We start from the raw sequence: 8,934 nt of genomic DNA on the forward strand, positions 1-8,934 counted from the left end.
TCTTCATGCGATCATTACTTTGTTTATTGAGTTGTATTTATTGTAAAGTCTTTATCTCTTTAGTAGTCCATTTTTCTCGCGTCCGAAGAACCGACGAAAAGGAATTATCCAGTTTTTGCTCCTAACGAGTTCACAGGCGCAACATTAAATAGCTTATGTTTTTCCTATGTACTCGTTTCAAACATACGAACGTCAGGTGCTGCGTTATCGCCGAGAGGGGCATTTCTGAAGAGACATGTGAAAAGTTTGGCCGCAACAATTATGATCTACCGGCGAGTGTACAGCAGGGGCAATATTCAACACAGGGTATGAAACAAGCGTGATCTGTCATGGTGTTGTTGTTGAGTTGGTACAACGACACGATTTTCCGCGCTATTGCGCACGAAGTATTTCTTCTACCGAGTTTCCATTCACAGTCGCACAAAAATCTGTGTAATTCTGATGTACTATAAATATATCTTGCACCCAAGTTATTACTGTTTTCCTTCCTTAACTTATTCCTGTTTAGAAATATGTCGTCAAATAAGTCAGAGATGAAACGACGGCATTCTTTCGTTTGCTCTAATCAGAATCGTATCGGATCTTGTTGACATTTAAAATGAACTAACATTGTGTTTAGCTTACTGCGTTTCCTCGTGGCTGGCGCTAATAGTTAGGCATTTTCTTTTGCATCAACTTGCGGCGGTGATTGTCAGCTAAATACCCCTTTCCCAACCGTTACCCCCATCAGACTGCTCCGAGCCGACGTATGGCATAATTTTTAATTCTGCTGGCGTCGCCAACAGAACTAACGACGAAGCTTTAATAATAGACTTTTTTGTGCGTAAAAAAGGCAGCGGCCTCGACAGAGTTAACCCTGTTATGTTAGCCTGAGCATATAAAGTGAAGCACGTTTTGGCAAACCGCATAAAAAAGTAGGTTAAACTAAAAACTCGTTCCCTTTCCACACACAAAATAAGCAAATTCGATTATATAGCAGACGAAAAACAAGGCCAACAAACATCAACTAGAGCCATTTACGAAATACTCAGAGAGTCACCGAATCGAATCTCAGTAACTCTGATAAATCTATGCTTTCCACCTTCGCCGACCTGCTAGTAACCCAACTCACTCATGGTTTACGTTTCGGCGCCGCGAAATTGGGTATCACGTAATCGACCCAATATTTACATATAACAGTAACAAGAAATCTGTTGAATTTGTTAGACGAGCGACCTTAAGTGTACATTGTTTTTCAACCCATATATATTATACTGTACACAAGGCATATATATATATATAGTTGTTAGTATGGCGCATGAAAGCTTTGCTAAACATAGATCGGTTCAGCATGTTCGCAGTTGTTCCTAAATGGTTTTCATGTTTAGCAGAACACGAAAGACGCTTAGATGCAATTATACAATGCATCTTGTGTGCAATTCGCTTAACCCGACGCGAGAGCTCATCAGGGAGCGGGTCGTGTGGTTATTAGTGTTCTAATGGCTTTCAACTTTGACAACTTCTTAAATCACTCGTATCTCTACGGCTTGACTTAATTAATCCAAGTTCATATTATGTTTTACGTTTAAAGAACCGTTAATGAGAAAAACCACACAAACAAACGTACCTCGCAACCCATTTCGGGAGACGATTCATGGCTGCACATCGCCTTGCGGATATGCATACGATGCAGCATCGCTTTCATGCCCCTGTATACGCATACCCCTAAGCACTTATCTATATATATATATATATAGTTCTGATAGATCCTGTCTCTCAGTGTCGATAGCGTTACAGGCTTCTGTTTACGCGGTCATCTTTCTTCTTTTTGCATCTGTAGAATTATTATCATTATTATTACGCTTTTGTGTTGCTGCTATTATCGGGTCCATTATTATGTAATTCGCAAGCAAAGTACCAGTACGGTTCGACCATTTGGTTGGTGCCTCGAGCCGATGAGGGATCGGCCTTCGTTGATTTTTCGGCCGACAGAAGACTGATTCGACGTTGCTGTAGTCTTCTGACGGCACCGCAACGCCATTAATCGTGACGTATGGTAGATATTGAAGCACCACACGGATACGAGCTCTGCTTCTACGCAGTATTACATAGAACTAGACAAAGAAGACAACAATTATTTACGAAGTACTATCACAGAACGAGCATATTGAAAAAACTATTCGGGTACAGCGGTAAATACATTCTCGTATCGATAGGGCTCATAGAGACAAAAAATAAATTTGCTGAAAAAGTGTTATTTCCCGCCGGTTTGACTTCGGAACGGGGCAAAGGGAGCGCGCATTCGCTCGTAGAAAAGACACAGATACAATGACAATGCGAGGGATTTGGTGATAGAATCAACCAGATAAAGCAGCGAATCAAAATACAAATGTCACCATATATTTAGCCTATACGATTGGCGAAAACATACAAATTAGGGCAAAGTTAATTTAAAGCTATTCGGCAATTATAAGACAGTAAGTACCCGAGTGTAATTGTCCCGTAGTTTTAACAAAAATAAAGATTTGCTCATGTGATGATAAGCACGTAAAGTTGAGCCGTCCTCATAGATTTTCTATTATCTACTCTAAAACGTTACCTGTTAACGGGGTAACGTTCTATATCAATAGCGTTTTTTCAACTTATTACGGAGGGACGGACCGAATCAATCAGTGTTATTTTATTACCTTCAAATATTTTTTGACTAATCATATATATATATATATATATATCTATATATATATATATATCCATATATATTAGAAATGTTTATTGTGGTTTGTTTCTAATAAACACTGTATCGAAACAAAAACAATAGATATTTCAACGGAATCTCTTACACATATTAGAAGTATCATTTCTGATGGTCATGTTTGTTCGGTATAGCCATACTCGTCGCGATTCAGGATATAAACCACTAATAAATTAATTTTAAAACAGTGCATCTGTACGAATAATGTTTACTGGTAATCGTGCTTCAAGCAGTATTGGTACATAGAAGCTTATTCAAGTGTACTTCAAATATGTGATACACAAAATGTTTCAACGGAGCTAAATTTTTTAAGTTGATAATAGGTCAGAGGTCTCGTAAATTCAAAATGGACAAAAAAATTCTAAAGACCAAAAAAAAACTAATTGTTTAAACTTATCTGGATTGAAACAATTGATATCCTTCTCTTCAAAGCCAGCGCTAGTTTCTGTGTAAAAAAAAAAACCCAAATATGTTAGAAATGGCCATTTAATCCATTCTCGTGAATTTGCTGGCCCTTTAAATCTAAATCTTAGTAATGATCTTCTACTTTGCTTCATGAAAATCTTCATCGATACTTTCGCGATACGGGACCAACCGTCGATTTTATCTGCGGTTTGTCTCGTATGAACTCATTGTAACATCGCTTATTTCATTTTGGTTTCGAAATGTTAGCTTAATGTACCGAGTTTGCTGTTTTATCCTAAAAGAATTGCCCTACTTTTGGTTCCAGGAGCAGCGGAGAGACACACGCTCGCTACGGCAAACAGCCCATCGAAGTTTGCCTGAAATTGAATGCAATTCATAACTGAAATACATCATCTCAATTTTATTATAGAGCTGAAGTTATTAATTAACAAATGTTCCTAAGCGTTTAGTAAGTCCTGCTGGCAGGCGAAGGCGTGACGTGCAATTAACCTTGTAGTTCGTCCTTCGATGACGCATTTCTATTATAGTTGCTATTATTGATTGGACGTTCACTCAAGTTCTTTCTAATTTTGGTAAAACTTGACCCTATTATACTTACCCTGATCGGTTCGGGCCCGGATTTTTTTAGTCCTTTTTCGTCTAATTCCCTATGATTCTCCACATTGTTCTTACTTAGAATCCCGCACCGGTTAAGTACAATGACGTAGAAACGCCACATACATTAGTTATGTACAAAACGATCACATTAAGACACTGGGCATGTTTGACGCCAAACTTTATTGCGTTATTATTAAGATGCAGGACAATTTTACAGAAACTACCAGGTTCATGAACCGAGCGTTGCACAGTTCCACAACTAATATGGCGTTATGCTATATCTGTTAGTACTATCAGCAGTGAAGTGTAGTTGATCGAGAACTTGTCTAATATTTCAATGGCTCACACTCCAGTTGCAAATGCTTTTTTGAAGATTTATCGATAAAGACTTCAAAGAAGACAACGAAAAGAGTATATCGTACCTCTCTGCCCAGTGTCGCTGTAGAACAGTAGAAACAGGCGAATATAACGAGACCTTCTCACAACTGGAATTTAGTTCTATGAAAATGTTTGGCATTCGCTTAAATGAGGTCCTGTTGTTTACATCAGGTAGGAGGGCCGAAGCCATTAGTCATGGCCTCCGTGCCATCGGTTGTTGAATAGGGGTATATAAAGGACCGCATAAAACCATAGCCTCAATAAGGTGGCACTATTGTATTTATTTTGCACGAGAGCGATAACAGCATTTTAATTCTTATTTAGATTCGGCCATTAATCGACGTGGTAACTTACTTGGCTAAACCAGTGGCTGAAAAGAGTAGGACTGGCTACTTGAAATCCCGTTAGCACCACATTTTGCACAACTTACGCAGGTAAAAAAAGAGTTATTTATACTAGCATATAACTTGAAGTTACTTTGTGCGTGCGTCTGCTATTGTACCTTGTCGACCAATCACAATTCAGGCATATTCTATAACATGAACGTCAAAATATGCGAGCGTGAGGGGTTCTCTAAATTCGTGGAACTATTAGTATCTGTTAACATTCTGTTCATGACAGATGAGCTCGTATCATTGTTGAGAGGCATGAAAGACATGATACATGTAACTCGGCATTTACTAAATTCGACTCGCGGCGGGCTCACGATGTAGTGACCATTTTTTGCCGCAAACGTTATGCTCTGTCACAGAAATTAATTTTGCAACCAGGCATTAAGATTCTGACGTTTGTCGTATAGAAGGTCGTTTATCTTCATAGTGAAATATCCGCACACGAAGTAGACCCTAAAGCAAGATATTTTTTATTATATCATAAAATACCTATTATAAGCAGGGATTGAATGTTTCCGAGCGTTACGGATAAGACTGCGCTTGCTTATACCAGGTAACCATTTTCTGCGTTAACTAATACGCCGTGACTCGGCAGGTGGCTCTTCGCATACACGTTGACACAAGCCCTTTTCAGAAGCGCTGTCCGCTGTGTCAGTTGGAACCAAATTAAAGTTCTAACAACATTTATGCAGTTATAATAACAGGACGGTAACAATACATAGTTTTGAGTATCCCTTGAAAAATGAGAGCAAAAACAGGCGATTAGATGATCCTACTTGAAGCTGTCATATCGGTTCTCTGTCATCTAAATTTCGTTTTCCATAGGTAAAGTGTTTTTCGAACCTTCACACAGTGTTTCAATGGCAAGGTGATACCCACTGGTGACGGGTCGTGGTTCATCATGCCCAAAAGTCCCCGTTGTTTGCTCTGTGATGGGGCCCATCATTTGTGTAATGGTGTACAAGGCGCTTTGAATGTTCAAACGAATTGTACAGCTGGTGAGACGCTAACGAAAAGCTCGAAACAATGATGTATGATGTAAATCTGGCTATTTTATGACTCAAGAGCGATCTTTTCGTTAAATCGACGCCAGACACACGGTGGTTGCCAGTTTACAAATATCCGATATCTCGGCATCGAGTACGGCTTCCAGCTGGAAGACGTATACATTTCAGTAAATTGTCAACCCTAGTTACATACTGAGAGCTTTCTATAGATGAATGAAGTGCATGTTCACTTCAGTGTTGTAGTAAGTAATCTCCTTTAAAAGACAAGTCGTAATTGAACGAACGATAGGAAAAATTCACTGCGATAAGGCCAAACCCACCAACGAATTAATATAATTACAATGAGCATCAGGAATGCCGTTACCGTTGTGGAATACAAACGCTTTATCAGTGCGCTTCCTCGTAGAAATCTATGTACTGGACGAGAAGATTCACCATCGTATAGGGATTTCGGCGTTTTACGAGCGCTAGACCGTTTATGGCAGCGGCAAAGTGCGAATACAGTCAAGAGGTGACAAAGTAGCTTCTACTCTGAACATACAGAATCTATATGGGAATATTTCGGAGAATAGATTAGCATCGACGGACTAGACGGGCAAAAACAGACCCAACGGAATTTGGCTGGCAGCTGCCCTAGCGTACATCGAATGGCTCGTGTACCCTTCTAATAAGGCAATATGCTTCTCTTTGCCTGAACTCCTTGAATTTGACGATTGGAGCTTTTTGGAAAAAATACTTTGATTCGTAATGGCAAGAAAACCGCACAGGCTTGTACGTGTTTAGTCGGTGACTGCATTGTTTTTACTATGTTTTTAGATCTCCGGCTATCGACCTGCTGCTGACAGTCTGAGAATTTTGAGTTAGTAGGTTAGCGTCAGTAAAGAATGACAGGTATTGAACTTAGTTGAGAAAAAAAAAAGGCTAGCTTACTCAGCTAGCGATGCTCCATAGCAAATGCAGTTTGGCCAGAAGCAGGTAAATGAATCACTTTTACTCGAAGTTACACATGGCGAAGACGGTAACCCCGCGTAAGAATCACGTGGCCTTTTTGTAGGCACAGGAAACTAGCGTGCTACTACGCTCGAGCTGATGTTTATTAGTAGGCCAGAAATCCTAAGTGGAAGACCTCTATAGACAATTCTTTTCGGTCTCAGTTTTCTGTGTCCGCTAGACTGTGGAATACACTAACGTTGAATATCGTGGCTGAAATCGTCGATAATGCCTGTATACAGAAATCGCTGGCCCAGTGTCCGGACACCCGAAACACTCAGAAGATCGTAACTTTATCGTAACTTGAAGCAGTTAAAGACTTAAAGATCAAGTTACGTTGCGTTCGGCTGTTATGTAGTGTAACAACTATGTAATGAAGAAACATAACGTACGTCAACTGATAGAAGATTGTAGAAGTTTTCAGTAAATTCACAATAATGCTAAATTAATGTGAGGTTTATTTCTTATTATTAGTTAAGTAAATGGCAGCTGAAGTCAAATCTAATCAATTATTATAGGTTTCCATATCACTGTCACATTACGTTGCAATTATATACATATATAAACTGACGCGAGAGGTGTCCAAGTGTTATAATAGTAACGAAATTAATAACAGGCCTAGTATTAACAGAATAGCCGTAGTAATGGCATCGCCTAATAACAGCAGCGGTTCGGTACGTTATAATTAAACAAAGCAACATGCAATGGCCGAACTCACCGTTGTTGCGTGCGGTCCCTGTGCAACAGTGATGAGCAGACGGGTGAAGTGAAAAGAAGAAGGGAGACGTCCTGTTGTCCTTCCTGGGCTTTCTCTTTTGGCTCGCTCTTACCGAGAAAACATGCACCTTCCCGCCTTGTCCCCTCCGCCTGGATTTTCAGTTGCTTTCTTTTTATTGTTAACATACATCTAATAGAACAAAGCAACAATTACACAATTAATGCCAACGTTCATATAGCAAATCAGGGCAACATCGCAGAGGATATTCTTCTGTTTCTGCGTCATCCGGTAGAAAGAAAATATCATGCGAGATAAAACAACATTGGCAAAAAAGACAATGGAACTACGATATTTATATAGTAGTTCCGTTGTGTGTGCGTGTACAGGGTGTTTAGAAAGTCGCTTGGGCCTACGGGAGATTCACTCAGTTACAAGAGCCTGTTTTTTTGCTACAGTTTAAAACACTGAAAGAAAACACTTATCAGAGAGACGAAATCCTAGTAGTAATAAAAGTATGCACGAAAATAGGCGCCGTCAGAAATAGACGATAGAAATAGAAAACAACGATTTAAAGGGCATGATCATGTCAGAATACGTGAACGGTGTAATTCGCCCAATAAGTTCAATAAGTGGACAGCGTAAAAATAACGTGAACGTACACGATTTTAATTTGGTTATGAAGGAAGCGGCAAATCGCTAGATTGGCCTAATCAATTAGCTAGCGTTAATCGCTAAAGAGTAGCGTATGTAAAGCTTTGCCGATGGACCCTAACGTCGTACGGGCATGGCATAGACCCATTCGATTAGCAACCTCAGCGCCCATACAGCCTACAGAGAAATGGGTTACTCACTCACGGGAGCTTATCCGGAAGTACACTGCAATCTAACAGACTCGAACCTATATACTGCGGCTTTCTACTACTGCGGCGGTCTAGCGATTTGTAGCAGTAACAGCGACAAAAAAGCAGAAAAGTACCGGAACGAAACGGTAGATGCGTCTTGATCTTAGTTACCGTTGCTATCGCGTAGCTTAAGCTCCTATAAATATACTTTCGCTATAGATTAGGAAGATTCGAGAAGAGGCAGAAGATATTTAACGGTAACGATCACTAATTAGTTAATGAAGAATTATGCTGCAGACAAACGGCTAACTGACGCCTATTATTATTATTGTTATTAATATTATTATTATTACTATTTTTATAATTACCGTCAACTAGGCTTCGTTAATGAAGCGCTCATCAGTAAATACTGAAATGATTAAGGTCAGTTACCACAAATGAAGATTTTTGATCCATTGTTGACCATCAGATACTTGAATCAGAATCGGTCGAACTGAAACTACAACACAAGTAAGGCTCCATATCCGACTATCACACACAGTTAAAAGGAGTACAGATCGTTTTACCGTGTACTAATCATACGTGGGTTTTTTCGGGGGAAGAAATTCAAATGCAGCTACCTCGCCGCGTCGTCACCCCTGCCTGTCCGGCCCGGAAACAAAGAGTTGCGGATGCCGGCCATCAAAACACGAACTTCGGGACGGTTTGGTTGGCAGACTGCCGAAATGCTGAAACTTGCGCGGCTTACTTTGATTCTGTACAGGACAAATTTTACTGGCAAAAGGCTCAAATAGCCAAGTGATAAGGCGGCCAGCTTCAACAGCTGAGATTAGAAATTCAACAAAATTAAAAG

At 39.8% G+C, this 8,934-nt stretch overlaps 1 long non-coding RNA gene across 2 annotated transcripts; it reads right to left on the minus strand.

Annotated features, from left to right (window-relative positions):
- Positions 1–13: 13 nt before the first annotated feature.
- LOC111271052 (uncharacterized) lies at positions 14–8,605 on the minus strand. 2 transcript variants are annotated; one of them, XR_015315153.1, is made up of 4 exons: positions 8,514–8,605; positions 7,240–7,428; positions 3,450–3,513; positions 14–2,093 (listed from the first exon to the last, which is right to left on the minus strand). It is a non-coding gene; the product is annotated as an uncharacterized LOC111271052 (long non-coding RNA). The 2 variants fall into 2 exon arrangements; XR_015315152.1 differs by lacking the exon at positions 14–2,093 and having other exon boundaries at positions 2,706–3,513.
- Positions 8,606–8,934: the final 329 nt, after the last annotated feature.

The sequence above is a fragment of the Varroa jacobsoni genome, unplaced genomic scaffold (genome assembly GCF_002532875.2).
Source record: "Varroa jacobsoni isolate VJ856 unplaced genomic scaffold, vjacob_1.0 contig00298, whole genome shotgun sequence".
NCBI lineage: Eukaryota > Metazoa > Arthropoda > Arachnida > Mesostigmata > Varroidae > Varroa > Varroa jacobsoni.